Source organism: Melozone crissalis, unplaced genomic scaffold, assembly GCF_028551555.1.
Source record: "Melozone crissalis strain CALT ecotype California unplaced genomic scaffold, PUWL_Pcris_2 ptg000042l_1, whole genome shotgun sequence".
NCBI classification, from domain to species: domain Eukaryota; kingdom Metazoa; phylum Chordata; class Aves; order Passeriformes; family Passerellidae; genus Melozone; species Melozone crissalis.
This window is the reverse complement of record NW_026535820.1, coordinates 2,340,379-2,358,829: the sequence shown is the minus strand read 5'-3', so window position 1 is coordinate 2,358,829 and position 18,451 is coordinate 2,340,379. Positions and strand designations below refer to the sequence as shown.

The window sequence follows — 18,451 nt, the reverse complement described above, 5'->3', positions numbered from 1 at the left end:
CTCACTTAGATGTAAAAACAATTACTATGCTTATATCTTACTCTTTTGTTAGCTTACCAGTTCATTTTAATTTTCAAAATTCATATACTTGCATACTACTCATTGTGTAGTAGCAGCCTGCACTGTCTCAATGACAGGATATTAAATACCCTGCACTCTGTTTCCATTTAGTGTAGAAAGGAATCTAGGTCTGCTGCATCCAGAAATGGAATTAAGTTATCACAGAATATTGATTTCAACACTGAGAAATTATGTGTCTTTGATGAAAAATTTAAATTTGAAATAAAGTTAAAGTAAAAATAAGATAGAATGTTATCTGTTAATTTCAAAGAATATTAGAAATATAAGACAAAATTAAGAACTGAAAATTCAGGTTTCTGCATCATCCTCACTCAAGTCTGATGTTATTACTTGCCAAAATAACTTGGGTTTGTTCCCATATCCTAGCTAAAAGTTTATTTGTTGATATATGATCTCACAAAAATCTTTCTCTGAGTTGGGATGGGAAAACAGCTTAGACATCCAGCCCTTCCTCTGGAAAGGTTTTGTAAAGGCTCCATTGCTTTGGTCAGACTTTTGTGTCTGGGCTCATAATCTGGGAAGAGCAAAGCCATGAATCCCTCAAAGTTATTATTTTATATAAAGTGACCTGTTCTCAGGCTGTTATTTCAACCAGGGAGGTTGGCAAGAAAGATGAGGGTAATACCTACCTCTAGTATAACAGGGTCTTCCCACTAAGCTCCTGAAAGCTGAAACACTGTGTATATTCTATCTTATAAATATCCAGTTAAAGAAGAAAAAAGAATCAGATTATCCATGAATTTAAGTGATATTGAGATCCCATTACAAGCATAAACTTTTTTACGCTCCATTGCCTGAAGCATTTTCTTGAACTATTTGTTGCAGAGTTCAGATTGTTGAACAATGGGGTTTGAAGTTTGGAGGAGGAAGATTTGGATACAATGGCATTATCTGAGATGTGAACATCAGCCAGGAGAACAACCACAGAGTTTCAGCCCACTTCAGGACCAGACCCAACATATTTCACTCACCTTGGTGAGTCCTCCCTGGCCTACCTACAGGGATGGTATCCCAGGAAAGTCAGGGTGCAAAGAAGGCAGGAGGGAAGGCTGCCAGGCACCTGCTTCTTGTCCCTGTATGAGGCTAAGAGACAGACAGAGTACCAGCCTCAGGAGCTCAAAGTGATTTTCTAAACAGTGAACTCAGATATATTTTTGCCAGTAGTTACATCAAATGGATCAGAAAATTGGAGAAAGAAGGTTGGCAGACATTTTATTAATCTGACTGTACAAATTAAGAACTCCATTATTCTGAAGTTTGTTCTTTTCTAGACCTGCCAGAAACAGAATATTGTGAATCTAAGGTTTCCACACATGGAAGAAACATCAATTCACATTACAAATATTCAGGGAAAGGAGCTGTGGTTTATGAAAAATCATATTCAATTCTCATTATTGTTTATCAACAACATCCATCATCAGTGAAAAAAATTCTAATTTCTTTACTGTATAAAACTTGAAGGAAGTACACAGGATGATTTTGAAAAGTGGATTTGTTTTCTTCCATTTAATATTAAATCTGGTTCCTTTCCCCTGAGGAAAGGAGCACCATTTTTTTATCTTCTCTTGAAATATTTTTTTCTCTCTAGTTCTGATGAAACTTCACTACTTCTGATGAAGGAGGAAGTGGAGATGCCAACATTTGATGCTGATTCAGAGGCACCCACCACATGCTATAAAAGCTGCTGCCTGAAAGGGATTATGTGTTCCTTGAACTATTATATGCTTAAGGAGATATAAATAAACTTCCAAATTCCAAAATTGAAAAAATAGAAAATACACCCACAGAAAAGAAAAAAAAAAAAAAGGAGAACCAAAAAGGAACTAGAAGAAATGGAATCAATTCATGACAAATTTTGCCAACACATTTCACATGAATAAGATGTCAGATGTCCTGGAGTTATTTCTACAACTAGTCTACAAACAAGAACTGTCAGTACAAGAAAAAAATGGGTTGCATCTGCTTATTCTTTAGTTCTAGAATATTTACAAACCTGCAGCAAAGAATAATCCAAAAAGGCTTTCTTGTTCAGTAGATGATACAATGAGGAATCAGAAGACTAGTTTGTTCTGCTACAATTTTGAGCAGCATTGAGGCTAAGTCATGCTAGACACTGCACAGACCATACCTAAGTCCTTTGACCTCATCCTGTAGATCCTACATCAGGGAGTGAAAAGCATCTAAAAAGGGACCAATTTTTCAGAACTTTCTTAGTCAGACATTGTCTCTTACATAGGCCTGATGGTCACTTTCCACTGAGGCTATTTTCATCATCATTACTCTCAATCAGCTCCTTAAAATACATTAAATAGCTTCAGGTTACCATGCTGGTTTTGGTAAGTGCAAATTATTATCTACTTCTTGGTCTGAAAGTTCAGACAGGAGAAAAAGCTACACCCTTAATTTCACTAGTCCTTGGCATTTATCAGAGGATTTTTTTTAATCAGCAAAGAATCATAGCGGGCTGAAAATCTGAATGCAACAATCCAGGAATTACTGAACCAAGCTATTTCATAATATATTGCAGTTCAGTTTCAGTATAACCCTAAGCTTTATTGCATTCTTTTCTTTTTTTTAGAAGCAAATTTGCCTTAGGCATATTATTTTTGACAGTCTAGAATAGATCCTCCATAAATCTAAATTCATATGGTAAGCTCTTATTCTTCAATCCAATCTTATCCTTATTTTGGGAGAAAAACTAAAGATAAGGATCAGTTTCTACACTTGCCCTTAGCTGCTTCAGAAAAAGGAATGCAAACTGACAAAGCGTCTTTATTTCGACTTATTATTCCAATTACTTATCTGCAGTTTGGATCATGATTGCTTCTATTTATACTGGGAGCCTACACATTGCACTATTTCTGCATGACTGCTTGTCAAACAAACACCTCAGACAACGATAAACAGCTCTGTTTGATAATTAGAAATTCAGAATTTTTCAGGGGAAACAAGTGAATATTTTTTAAATAGAAGGTGACTGAGCTGCGAATTGGGGCTGTATGCCTCAAATTTAGTAACTGAGACAGCTAGAAGTAAAAAAGTCCTAAAATAAAGATCAGGGCTCACAGTACATAAAGCAAACTTTCAGTAATAAAACATATTTACACACATGAAATATTCAAAGTTTATAATGCTATGCAGCATGTAGCTGCACTCTGCAGACATACACGAAAAATACTTCAGGTGATCCCATTTTGACTAAAAAGTTGTTCAAAATTAGCATTAAATGAATGGGGTTTTTTACTTAGGGAGTACAAAAAATTGTAAATAGGTAGCTCTGCCTCTGTTTTGAAAGGCTAGAAGAAATGGAATTAATATGTAATACCGGTTTTCATTTACTAAAAAGCCATTATTTTAGGTCTTGTTATAAAGACATTACACACAGCACAGACAAGAAAACAAAACCTGAACAATATTGTATGTTAGGAAATTATGTAATTAAGTCAAAGTGACAGTCATGTTTTATCTGAAAATTAGGGCAGCTAATGGGGAGCATTGACACAAACTGGTTTTAGCCTTCCAAGAACCTGAGGTGGCAGTGACATGCCCTATGGGACTGGCTCCCAGGACACTCTCCACGACAAATTTTCTCCTTCACACAGTGTGGAGCAAAGTAGCACTAAAGATTTACTTGAGAGTAAGTCTGTCAGCCCCTACAAATTTGGGCAGAAAGGCGCAGGCGATTTTGAGGGAGCAGTGCTTGATTTCCTTCCAAGGAAGTTAACATAATGCAGTCCACTTGTTAAGAGCCTGCTGTGGCAAGGTGTTGAGAGCTCTCTGGTTCAATGGGCCGTAGTCAGCGTGGGATGCTGAGCACATTTCAAGTTGCTCCCTGAATCATGCAGGCATCCAATATGCTCACAACTGTTTAGCAGTCACCCTAAAGATTTGCACATAACCCACGGACACAAAAAAAAGAAGGTTGAAGCATATGGCAAGATTTTAAATTTCTCTGAAAGACATCAGAGAACTTCACATGCAATCACAAAATATTACACATTCAAATGCTTCAAAACTGTTTGTAAGAGATCACTGTCATACTGTAGGATTGATTCTTCTGTTATTCTCCTTTTGCTTCGGTAAGCCCCTGCTGAGAATCTGAGAGTGCTTTGGCTCTGCAGGTTCTTATGCAGTAGCATTTATTGGAAGATACCAGCAAACACAGAGCTGCAGTTAGACAGATGCCAGCATAACTTCTTTAGATGCCAAGGCAGGTTTATGTATAGAAATCCAAACTTTTGCAGGCTCAGATTTGTCCTGTCATCTATCCAGGATGTTTGCTCCAGCTGAGAAGTTTCAGAGGGATGCATGTTCCCAGACAGGTAATATCTGCAAAATGCTGCTCTTGCTCTCAGCCCCTTGCTCCCCCATTCATCTTGTGTAACCTACAAATGCTGAATATGCTATCTAATCCTAGAAGGTCCTTCTAAAACTAACTTACTGCCAGTTTTGGCCAGACAGCTGCTTTATCTTCCCCTATATTCAGGGCTCAGAGTCGCACCCCCTTTCACTGACAAGAAGCAAGTCGCCTTACCCTGCTAATCTTTGAGATTGTCACAACAATTCAGTGTGGCATGTTGACAATACAGCTAAACTCAGACTTCTGCTCCAAATGTAAATGTCCCTTACACTTTAGATAAAAGAAAACCTTTGCTAAGTCCTTACCAGAGCCATGGTTATAGTGATATTTTTTTGGTGCCAATATTTGTTTAAGCGCTTCCTTGCTCCTTCTCTCTCCACTACTCCATCACCATTGCAGCCCTTGTGTTGCCCCATTAATTATGCTGCTACAACTGTCTTTTAGAACATGCCAATGACCAGTATACAAATAATTTGGCAGCAAAAATGAAATCATGCTTAATGCTGGTCAGCTTTCCCACCTCATTCTTCCTACAGGCCTGAAGAGTGGCACCAAGAGAAGGGGTGGCGTGTCAGGCATACACATTCGTTTCACCACTAACAGATGGTCTGTGCAGCCATGCCCAATGAACTACATTAGAAACATGATTCACTGGGAAGGTTAATTCGGTTATACAGGCTGACTCACCACAGTTTTATTGTGGAATAGTGCAATTATGCTACCCTCTACAGAATACCAAGGCTAGTTTGGCAAGACACCTAAGCTGACCTAACGCTGTGTCACTGCTAAAATTGGCTGCCCAGTCTCTCCCCTCTCAGGCCATGAATGTGCTCCTGCCCCAGACTTTCACCACCACAGGCACCTGACTGACCCCCAGCGGGAGATGTAATTCTATTAATGTATTTTTTTAGGATTCATTCTTTTTCTAAGTCTAGAACTCTAAACCAAGTCACCATGGGGACAAGTGCCATGCAAAGGAGACAGGGCAGTCATGCAGTTGGGAATGAGATGGCAGCAAAGGAATGAGACTGGCTCTTTGGGTAACAGTGAGCAATTAAGCTGGTTTAGACTTAGGGTCAAACTAAACATAATGACTAAAGAAAACACAAAGAAGTACTACCTATCTGTCAGTCTCCAGTGAGCACAAAAGGGCAAGAAGGTTCATTTTCCTGGCTTAACTTGGTGGCATGTGTTAGAACCGGGCAAAGAAAGTGGATTAATTTCTGCTGAAACAAGAGTTTTGGGAGGATAACAGGCATGGCTCATTAGCTCCACTAGGGGTAGGGGAGGGGAAAGTGGCTTTTCCCCTAAGGGCTTAGGTAAACACAGAACTTTACAGGAAAGTGCTTTAAGCAGCCAAGCTTGAGAGGAAATATCAGACTAATTTTGCATCTTAGCTGTTCTTTCAACTAACAGCAAAGTTACACTCTATGGAAATTACAAGATTGATTAAGCTTATTCTCTATCCCATGCAGGCTGTCATTTTTAATGGCCTTTTACTGATTCTTTGGTAGAAAGTTTCTGAAATGCAGCTTCCCACACCTGGTGATTTGACAATATGGAGACTTCAGCAGTAATGCCAGCCATGGAGTAAGAAGGGTTAATTTGGCATCCCACTTGGCCTGAGATTTCCCACTTCTTATATATGCCTGTCCCCTAAATGAGAGAAGCTGGGCTATACAGATGAAGAAGGTCTTGCTAGAGAAAATTATGGTGCTTGGAAGAATGTCCTTCCACTCTGAATACCTGGATCTAGTGGAAGGTGCCCCTGCCCATGGCAGGGGGAGTAGAACTAGACAATTTTTAAGGTTCCTTTTGACGCTCAAAATTTTTTGGTTCTATGAATACAGACACAGGAACAACAACAACAAAAAAGAATGATAGTAAATTGAGAAGATTATTTCTCCCTCTCCCCCCCTGCCCACAGCACAACGCCATCTGTGAGAAGAAAGACCCAGGTTTTATTTTCTAGTTTTTAGATTTTTTTGTCTTTTTTTAATCTAAAGTTTTATTTTATAAAAATATTATGAGTTACATGTCATTTTAAGGTGTATTTGTAATTAAGCTACCATTAGTTAGTATGATAGAAGCTTATTGGTTATACTATGAGCCACAGGCCCATAGCCCATGTCTTACATTTAATCAGAACATTGGACATTTTTATTAGCACCTATTTTTAAGTAGTGACTTCTTTGACTGGTTATAACACTAAACACCTCTTTCAAGACAAAAGATCCAATGAATTTAGCTCCAATATTTGACAACTTCACAGAATGTGGCAGCAGCTTGGGCCATAGGTGACAGCCTGCACATCCAGGGCTACCTCTATGAACACATGCCACCAAGCTTGATGAATATAACCTAAGATGTCATTGAGAGCCTGAGCAGACCTCAGCATGACCGGTGAGCAATTTGTTTAGCTTTTGCATCCTGAATAAAGGTTTAGCAATAAACTGACCACCCCAGTTAGCGGCTTACAGCCCTGCAAGTGGTCTTGAAGCCAAGCGTTCCTTCACTGGTGACATGTTTTCTCACAAACAAAGTCTGTCAAGCGAGTTTTCCTTTTAATTCTTCTAACTGAAGGTTTGGGGATAAACTGCCATTTTAAAGGAGATGAAACTGTGACTTCTCTGTTATGGAATCCAGCCCTTCAAAGTTCAGACAGAAATTCCAGGTTGTTTTGTTATCCAGTATTGCTTATTCACCTGTTACCAGCCCCACAATGTTTCCATTCAACAGAGAAAAATTTGCTTGATTCCTACCTCTCAACAAACAGAAATTAACTGACTTGCTTGCAACCATGCATGAAGACACTAGACCCAGCTGCTGTACATCTATAGCAGGCCTCGAGTTAAGATTAAAGCAGTGTACAGTGCCAAGTAAATTGACCTAACCAGCAGTTTTCTCTGGAAAGAATACTGAGCAGCACTGTAATATACCTCCTCTAATTTTCTTGTGTCAGCACTAAAGATAACATTAGGTATTTGCTTCACATCATTTACAAGGAAAAAAAAGCTTGCATGGGAAAGTGTAGCAAGGAGCTGAAGTAGTAAGGGAAAAAAGCTTGGTTAAATGCAGGTCTGTGGGAAGGAATCTGGGACAGAAATAGGGAAGGGCATTAAAGGGCATTAAATCTGGCATTAAATCTGGCATTAAATCTGGCACTCTCCACAGCTGCCCCACTCTGTAATGCTCAGGCTTAGAGAGAACTGCCTGCACAAAGCAGCTCACGACAGGCTCCTGCTACACTTGAGCACTCTCCAGGTGCAGGTTTCACACAGTTCCCCATGCAGGCACAGCCAGCAGCAGAAAGCCCCCGGGTCTCACCCTGAGCCTGGGTTTGCACGCGGTCCCTGCAGCCGTGATGGCACTGCCAGCAGGGATTGCTAATTCTGGCAGCGTGGGACGGCAGCGCTGACACCTGCCCACCCAGCCCCAAACCTGCAGCTTCCTTCACAGGCCTCCTGCAGACATCACATTGGAGCAGCTGCCAATCACCCGTGCCCCAGGACAGAGCCGAGCAGATGACCTGCAAGTGAAATATTTCCCCCCACTAATCCCTGAGAGCCACCAAGGGCTCCCTTTAACAACTTAAGATGTCACTATGTCAAACAAAAATGGTAGTAATTTCTGGCTATGAAGTGAAAGTTAAGTTTTGTTTCCTAGTAATTACTTATATCAAAGGAGAAGAAGACCGAATCAGTGACCTGTTCTTTGCTCTTGGTTTTCTTTGAGCCCACTGATCCTTGGGACAGCAACAGCCATAGGAATCACAGCTTCCTAGGGCCTGGCAGCTCCCCAGTCTGGCAAGTGTGTTATGGTACTGAGCTTGAAGTTATGCCCTAGTGAACAAAGAGCAGCAAGAAAGCTGAGCAGTGAACAGCCAAAGGCACCAGGGATCAAAGGACACAAAGGATCTCCTGGCTTTGGTGGGGTGATAACAGGACAGGCCAAAAACATCTGCTAAATATGGTCTGGAGATGGTATCATCAGTGGGGACTTAACCTACACTGAAGGCAGAAACTCAAACCAAAACCTGAGCTTGGAAGTGTGTTAATGTTTAGCTATTCATAGACCAGCTGATCTGGCAAGCCATGTACTTGTTCCCTCTGCCAATAAAACTATAAGGATCTAGATACTTGGGGTTACATATGAGAGAGAAACCTTAATGAATTCAATATGGCACCTTCATGTTGCTTATTTTATATGGCTACTCAAATACTTATATTTTAAAAATATAAATGTATTCCTTCTGTGGAGACACAAAAATATGGCTATTGGCCCTCTTGAAAAACAGCTTATGTGGCAATTTTTAGCTAGATTTGGTTTAAAAATGAACTATGCACACATAAAAAAACATCTATTTTTCTAACGAGAGACTTTCAAAGAGCCTTTTGAAAATTAGCTATGTGTTGGAGCCAAATATTTCACAAAAATAACTTGGAAACAATACACTGGCATTTTTTCTTGGATTACTCTCAAACGGAGGCTTCTGACTATAATAGTATGCAGCACTTGCATGATATGGACAATTGCCTTGGGACTGAGAAATCAATTCTGCAAAGCACTAAAAATGCTGAAGATCAGCACTTTGTGGAATACCACCAATTCTTTCTGGGACTAGTTAGTTGCTGAGACACTCAAACTGACTTAGTGCTACTGATGTATTTCAAATGTTAAACATAATCTTAAGTCTTAATACTACTTTAGCAAATGGTCTTTCTTTCAAGCAACTACAGATAAATCCTTTAAAGTGTCTTCTGCAAAAAGACCAATGTTTGTGAGTATATACTTCAAGGGAAGCTGTGAATAAACTCTGTAGGTCAAGGTATATGCAACATTCAAAACTGTGTTTTACTGGAAATGGTTAAATATATTGCTTGGGGATGGATGAATTACTTTTATAGAGAAAACTCTTATGAAAAAATAACCAGGTAGATATTTGTAGCTTAAGAAGATCTAATGGCAAATAGAGGATCTATTTCTTAAAGCATATATGGACTACAGTAATTTTACAGTGTCTTGGATTGTTCAACTATTCAGAAAAATTTAACCACCAGTTTCTCCTATTCATCTGCAACAGTTCTGAAGCAAGCTAATATTTGCAGATTAATGTGGTGTTCTAGATAAGTAACTGGAGTGCAAAAATTTATGATGAAGCTTTAGAGAAGGATCAACATAAGTAGCTGTGCCAGTACTGGTTGACTTTCAAGTACCTACCCATACCTTGATTTCTCAGAAAATATTTGCTTGGCTCTTAAAAATCCATTTCCCTGATGATTTTTTTCTAAAGTGAAGCATCTCTAATCACAAGTCACTTGAAAATTTATTCTTTCTTCCCACTAATGCATTTTGATAACTGCACTTTTTACACTTCTAACTATCAATAGTGAAAGAGTGAAGAGAGAGTTTCTAAAAGTGAATCTTGTCAGCAAATAAATCATTAGTATGCCACCTAAATAGCTTCAGTCTTGGAATGCTAAATAGTCATGCTCTGATAAGAATTTGGCATGACCCTTTAATTATTCTTGCAAAGAACACAAGTAATTAAATCATGAAGTACTCAGTTTTCTTCATTTGGTACAGGAATTGGTGTTGTTCCCAATCAAAGGCAATATACCTATATGCAGAACATGACTATTACTATTACATTGTAAATAAGGCAGTAACTCTCAAAAAAACCCCAAAATAAATGACTAAAGCATATTAACTCTGCAAACATTACGTGTTCAGCTGTCATTCTTTCAAAATAGGGAATAATGCAATCTGCTCTAAAATGCAGATTATATATAAAGGCTGAAGAAGTAAGCTGCTTTCCTTACAGGGTTTCTCAAACTCTCTTCTATGGCACAATTGGCTTTGTGCATGTTTGGGGAAAAGGTGTCCAAAAGCTTTGTGAATTATTCAAGAAATCTAAAAGTATTACAGAGGACTTGTCCCAGAACACTTTGTCCCTGGCTCAGGGCCTCTGCTCAGCAGCACACACTGAAGGAAAGCATAGTCTGAGACCCTAGAATTGATGCCTACTGGTGATTCTTTTCTTTACACAGATCTCCAGCACCTGCTTGCTTTCTCCCCATAAGTGCCAGTGTGGCTGCAGACACACAGTCATCTCTGCACTCTTCCTATTTCACCATGATTTCCTTTCATCCTGATCTCTATGGATTAGGGGGCTAAGGATTTGGGCTTCAAGCCCCAAACTCTTTTAATCCTGCCTGTAAGGGAAATGCACACATGGAAAATAATGAGTGGAAGTGACCATTTACCTGATGGTCTGATACAGAATCACAGGATTGCCAGGGTTTACCTAATCCAGCCGTCATTCTACCACCACCACAATCACCCCTAAACCATATCCCCAAGTGCTACATCCAGATGCCACTTGAACATTTCCAGAGATGATGACTCCACCACCTCCCCGGGCAGACTATTCCAATGCCTAACCACGGTTTCAGTAAAGTTTTTTTCCTAATATCAAATCTAAACCTCCCCTGATTAAACTTAAGGTCCTTTCCTCTCATTCATTTATTGGAGACATGGCAGAAGAGACCAACTCCAGTCTCACTACAACCTCTTTTCAACGTCCTTCATACTAAAGAACTGCCAGTTCTCTCAGCTGTTCCTCACAGGACTTGTGCCCCAGACCCTTCACTAGCCTCACTGTCCTTCTCTGGACTTGCTCCAGCATCTCAATGTCCTTTTTGAAATGAGGGGCCCCAAACTAAATGCAGGATTTGAGGTCTGGCCTCAGCAGTGCCGAGTACAGGGGGACAATCTCTGCCCTGGTCCTGCTGGCCACACTATTGCTGGTACAGGCCAGGATGCCACTGGTCTTCTTGGGCACTGCTGGCTCACATTCAGCTGTCTGTCAGCACTCCCAGGTCCCTTCCTGCTGAGCAGCTCTCAAGTCACTCCTCCCCAGGCCTGTAGTGTTGCATGGGGTTGTATAAGTGGTTATATACCATTGAATTAATTCTGGGGAGGGATAATGGTACAGAAACAGATATAAATGCTTAGCATGATCACAGAGACAACATTTGGCAGCTCCTTTTTCAGCTACAAACTTATCCAAATTGTGTGTCTGAGATAACCAGCACTACCTGCTGCTATGCCATCTATCTGGTGCCAATACTGCCACAGCCTGTGGAAAGGAACGGAGACTAACAACCTGACACACAAGTTAAGCCTATTTCATAGACCTCCAAGCACGTAGACACAGCCCATGAAGCCTGAGAAGCATGAAGACACTGGCTGTGAGATTGCCTATGTAGTCTTAGTGTGGTCCTTCATGTGTGTGTAGTATGGCACAATCTTTACTCACATGCTCATTCCATCCCTGCACAAGATGGGCCTATCCAAGAGTCACTCTTTCCCAAACATGTCCCATCAAAACCACAAAGTTCCACAATAAATAACATGGCAGTTTGTAAGGATGACCTGGAAGGCAGAAGAACCCATGAAATAGAGCACTGGGACAGTGTTTTTACTCCCAGGTTTGCCAGCATCATTCCAGCAAGATGCTGAGCATCCTCATCCCTCATTTCCCCACTGATAACATGTGAATAATAATAATATCAGCTTTCTTGGTAAAGTATTTGAGATAGATATACCACAGATATAGTAAAAAAGGATATGCAAGACTCAAATCTGTCTTTTGAGAGACAGGAGTTCCACACCTCATGCAATCCTCCCTTCTCAGTGGAAAGACTGAAAAAAACCCTACACCTTTCAGTTTAAAAAAATCTAAACATTCCTAATCCTTGGATCACACCTGGAACTATTTATTACCAAGATCTGATCCTGTGATGGGATTAGTTCAGCCTCAATGTTACAGTAACTCCACTGTGGTTTCACTCATAACAGGGAATAAAAATACATACTTCTGGAGTTATGTTTCATATTAGATGGTGACCATATTTGTATGAGCCCTCATTTTCCCATTCAGCTTCAGAGGATCCCATTACAGAGTTTTGTATGGTTATTTTCTACTTCTGCATTGGGTCAAGCTTTCCCCAGGGTACACTTCTAATTCATGGTCTTCTACATTATTATTACCCTTTTGACCTAAATGATTAGCCAAAGTTTGAGGCCCTGAGGGCTGTTTCTATTAGGAGGAGAAAATTATGAAGTCAAGCATCTTTTAGGCATATCTAGTTAAAACTCCAAAGTCACCCACCCCCAATTTTACTCCTGTTTCCTTCAATGCAGGAGACCTACAACAACAACAACAAAAATCCTTGCCTTCCCTTCTTGAAGCCTTTTCAACCAGCACTGAGACCTCTGTAGGACTGCCACAGAGATTATCTAATTCTTTCTTATTTTCACATTTTCTTCCTCTTTTGAGTCTTCTGGTATGCTTTTTCTCCCGTTTTTTTTCTATCTTTTGCTTTTGCCCTACTCTTCCAGACATATCCAATTTCCACTGAGATTAATTTAATATCCAGTCATACACTTCTTCCACTTAATTCAAGTGTCTGAGCACCCTCACTCATGCTTTTGTTTCCGGAGGTGAAATGTGCTAGAGTTTAGGGTGGAGGCTGCTACCGTTTGAGCTGCTGCTAGCATGAACTTACCTGGTCCTTAGAGGAAGGATGTAACATTCACCAAATTCCATGGTACTTTACACATTTCACATTTCTGGAATGCTGGGAGACCCTTCTGGTTTGCTTACATAGCCCACTCATCTGGCTCCAGAGTCTGCAGCCAAACCAACACTGCTGCTGGTCGTACCAGAGCAGTGAGTGATGGCAGCAGTCCTGTCCTCCCCCAGCCTCCTCTCCCTCACTGCTTGCAGGATAAACAGCTGTGATAGCTCACAGGATAGCGTGGTAGAGGGTCAGGAATGAGAAGTCAGGAGTGGGGGAAAGGCAGGACGGTGCTTTTGGCACAGGTGTCAGCACACCTCGCTTGAGGCATTCATCAAACCAGCCTGACCCATTGAAATCTCCCTGAGCTCTGAGCAAGCAGAAATGCTTGCAAAGTGGATGCCAGTAGCTGCCAGTTCTAATCTGAGAATGGTATGGAAAACCAGTGAATTTTTAAATTATGGCAGTTATGTAGAGTAGCATAAGTGTCTCAATGCTTTCTACCTGTCATATTTAAATACCTATCCAAAATGAATTAAAGAACATAATAGAAAACATGCTCATGATGAGTTTCAACTAACACAAGGGGGTTTTGGTATTTCACAGCCCTAACAGCTGAAACCCTTCAAAATTTTAAGAATGTAGGACCCTCCATAAGACCACTGTGAAAGATAAGTGCAATTTACAGTGACTTGCCCAACATTAACAATGGCATTTGTGGCACAGCACCCACATCCTCACCTCCTCACTCATCTGACCCCAGAGCTTTCTCACAATTGCAACTATTTCCCCAGCTATTATCTTGGGGAAAACTTTGTGTGAGTAAGCTCTAAAAATAGCTATAGAGAAGCACATCAGAGAATGCCCTGCTATTATTTCCTCTTGCAGATGCACATTTTCAAATAAAACTCCAGCACCAGTTCTTGAGGCAATGCATGCAGCATTCTCCAAACTGCCCAAACAGTTGTGCTATACCTATAACCCCAACCTAATAACACAAATATTAAAGCGGAAAAAGCTTGCATAAAATCTATATTGCCACATTAATCTCAAAAGGACATTTGGCTAATATAAAATTCAGCATCATCTTCATTGATGGTTCAGGGAAATAAAGTTGTAATAAATTGCCTCAAGGCAAAGTACTAATGATTGAATGAGGCTATGCAATTAAGATGTAAGTTTTTTAATCACCTTTGAGGTTAAACATAGAAGAATTATGTGTAAAAGGGCAATTAAATGCCAGAATTTTCAATCTCAGGTCTCCTCATCAAAGATTCAGTTACCTAAATTGTTTTCCACTATTTCAGAGGAAGAGCTGGATGTAACAATATTTCATACCCTACAAGAGGAAGTAAAGAATACTCTTTCAAACAAAAGCATTACCAGGCTATCAAAAGCTTAACAAAGAAAAATAAACGAATCAAGATTGATCTCTAGTGCTCTCAAGTTCCTGAATTCCTAAATATTAACATTAAGTTTTAAAAGGGAAAAGTAGTGGAAAATGTAGCCATTATCATGTTCATATAAAATCCTCAAGTAATATATATCTTCATGAAATGTGAGTTGCATGAGCAGTGCATTTGATATTTCTGTACCTTTTTATATAATTTCACATACTCAGTTTAAAAATGCTTTCCTCCTGAAATGGTCTAAGATTTATTTTTTAAGAGAAAAATGGATTCATTTATGCTCTGATCCTGCAGATCCTTATATATCTGACTGTCTTTGAGTAAAATTATTCAAATGAAAGTGTATTCAAGATTGTCAAGCCAATTGAAGTTTTCTTCAAGGGACACATGATAAATCCTAATACTTAGTGACTGAAAAATTAACCAGCTTCAATCTACTGTTATTAGTGAAAGTTATAGGAACATGCTATGCATAGTATTGAAAATAGTAACCTTTTTCTACGTTTCCAAGGAATGTTAAGATGGAGCAATTTAATAACCTGACTTGTTTTGTGAGGTTTTGTGCCCTTATCTCTAGCAGAAAAAAAATAGGGGAAAAGAAATATTAGAAAAGAGGTTTCTCACCCAAGATCAGTAATATTTCTATTACTGCACTGTAAGATTTAAACTACTATATTTTCATAATATAAACAAATAAAGACCACATGCCATTTTCCCTTGGGCAGAATGAAAAAGGGAGAAAGGAAAAGAAAGAAGCACATTTGACAGATGCTAGTCACTTACTACATGCTAAGCTGTTAGAAGGCGTATCTATTTCAAAATAACTAAATAAATTCAAAATTCACACCAGTTTGTTGCAAGAACTCACTGTTTTTATTTTAGACTAGGAATGTGTTATTTTGCGCTAACTTAAAATAGCCATACACAATCCTCCCTTAAAAAATACCACACTGAAAAATGTTCCCTTAAGATACACATGACAAAACCGACTCTCCTAGTGATTGAAGTGAAACCAAAGTACCCCTAATTAAAAACTTACCCCCAAAGTGGACAGAAGAGTTTAGGAAGATGGGAGGAAAAGAAGTGTATTAAAATGTGGTGCTTTTTACCTTATGCAAAATGTGTGTCTTTGTCTTCTCTTCATTTACACCTCTAACCCTGTAGCAACTGTCACAGTTGTACTCTACAAGTTTCCCTGTGCATTGGTTTGAGTAATTATTGTTATTTACTACTGCCATTTTCATCAGGTAAAAAGCCAGTTCTCTGACTTTCAATAAACTTCCAAGTCTCTTCCCAGAGCTATTTACAACAGCCTTTCCAGCTTAACATTTCTGAGATATGTAGGCAGGTTTCCTGGCACATGGAAAAGAGTGCGAATTACTGGAGTATTCAGCATCATAAAACACAGTCACTGATATAAAAGCTGAAAATGTGCATACCAGCTTTTTATTGTGCGTTTACAACCCAATTCAAGTTTATGAATAAAGTCTCATTAAAAGTTGAATTATTGCTTATTGGGTACACTGGCATTATAATAACACTAAACCAAAAACCAGAATCAATTGCATTTCTCTTGGCTTTATGCAACAGAGCTTCTCCCTGTACATCTGTAATTTTTAAAAATTCCTCCTGCTTCTACAACAACCTTCTGCTAATTTTCTTCAATTTTCTGCTCCACTAACTTAAAAGTCATTTCCTTAAGAAAACAGATGACAGACAACCTGAGTGACTGATTATATTGTGCCATCACTTTGTTTTTTCTCTGAGGCCTTGGTTTAAGAGGATGGATGTTAGTGTAAATGACAGAAAGGGGAGCTTCGCATAGGATTTCACTTCTGTTCAAAGACAAGCTAATGCAGCCTTGCTGAGGTGCAATCAACTTGACAAATGGATGCTGTGCAGCCCTGTGCCTCCCACTGAAACCTGAGAGTCTGATTTACACAATATTCCCCCTGTAAACGGAGGGAAGCCCAAATTCCAATCAGACTTAACGCTGCTCGGCTGTATAATGGGTTGATCTGATAATTCCTCCCATATAATGAAATCTGATAATAGTGGGAAAAAATACATCAGAGAGAATGGAATACATTAATGAACTTGTAAAAATACACTTAAGTCTTAACAGATTTAATAAACAGAGGAAGGATGGCTCAAACGGGGAGTCTTCATATGTGGTCAGCAGTTCTCGGGTTTAACAATGAAGCTGACTGAAAACACAGAGTTTCTATTTACAATTGACTACATTCACCACACCTTTTTTCAGATGGCCAGGAAATGAAAAAAAAAAAAAAAAGCATTTAAATATCAAAGTAAGCTTTGTAATATGTTTACATGTCTTGCCTTGTTCTGTTTCCCCTTCAAACTAAACTAATTCTATGATACAAGCTGTTTTCTCAGGGAAATGTGAGTCAGATAGAAATGTTTTCCTACACGAAAAACAGTGTTTCATTTACTGACTGGAAAGAATAGGAAACATTTGCTTTTAGACTTTTAAGATTTTTTTGAATTGAAAAACAAAGACAATTCCATTTCAAAACACTTTTCACACAAGTTCGACAGCTGGCACAAAAATTAACTGAATGTTTACATAGAAAAATGTGACAGAAATGTCTACTAAAATCAGTACTCTTTCTGTATCATAATAAACTCTCATTGTCATTGTTCTCTACAAATAAATATTTTGCCTTAGCAGCTACAATTGTGACCAGAAGCTGTTCTCACACATCTACAAGTTGAGCAGTGCGGGATTTTTAGGGTTTTATTTACTTTGCTGTTGTCACAAATAAAAGAAAAAAAGAAAAAACTTATGCAAACATTTCATGCTGGAGTGAATGGATTTCAACAGCTGCTGATTTGGTGACATCGAGAACCCCAGTGGAGATGTCCTGCTGAATTAACGTCTTGGAAATGTTAAAAAGAAACTTCAAACAGCCCTTGTTTAGCAGGCGGTCGAGGCTCGCTCTCGGTGGGGATCATGTGAAGACTAGCAGAGCAGTCACTCAGTCATGAATCAGACTTGTCAATAGTTGCCTATTTTCTCAACAGGTGTCTCAATCACACGTCATAATCCTTCCCCCATAGGCTTCTGTTCAACAGAAATGGCTCTGGCACGGGACGCTGCTTTTCCTTATATGAGACATATATTGACTTCTTACTGAGCAGCTCCCTCCTCCAGCCTGTGCTGAGCTTTGAGCTTGGTATAAACACGTCTCTCTCGCCCGTGTGAGCCAGCAGGGAAAGAATGGGGACTGCAACACAGGAGCAAGGAAGCTTTTAATCCTTTGTTATTGCTGCAGATAAGCACGACAAACACCAAACCATCACTCGCTGCTCTGTCAGATATTATGAAGTGCTGCTGTGGTGAGGTACCCTTTGTGAATCCCTGTGCAATAATGCACTTGGTGGTCAGACAGAAAAAGGCGTTGCTGACATAAAATACCTTATGCTGGCTAAAATTGTAGGGATATGCTTCATAATAATTAAACAACAACAACAAAAAAATTAATTAAAAACCCAGGAAGCCACTTTCAAGTAGGTGTTTTTAATGTAACTAACTTTCAATCATTACTTTTAACAGCAATTTTTGTAATGAAATTAATTTTCCTAAGTTTTGAAATCCTCATTTCTTTTATAGGACACATACATTCAGGCAACTACAGAAGTAAATCAAAATCAAGTCCTTTGGGTCCCAGATGTCAGAATCCTGAACAAATGCAAGTATTCACAGAAAATTTTAAATTACATACAATTTTTACCTTATTAAAAAGTGTTCATATCTATTTTACCCCTATGCTCCTTGAGTCACATCAGTATTAAGCAAAACAACAAAGAGATTTAAGGAAACTTCGGTTGGCTTTTCTATCAAAAAGCAACAAACCAGTAAATATTCTACAACTCATCTTAAGCTTGCACAGTTCATATAAGTTCTAATGTATCACCAAACTGCTCTAGGCTTCCTAACCCTACTTTTGTTTTCTAATTTTACCTATTACATGTCTACAAAATGCTGATGAGCT

General features: G+C 39.1%; 1 protein-coding gene across 2 annotated transcripts in view; it reads right to left on the bottom strand.

The window, feature by feature from the left end:
- The window catches only part of STAU2 (staufen double-stranded RNA binding protein 2), a 170,598-nt gene that overhangs the window by 26,270 nt on the left and 125,877 nt on the right, over nucleotides 1-18,451 (bottom strand). The gene's annotated exons all lie outside the window — the stretch shown is intronic.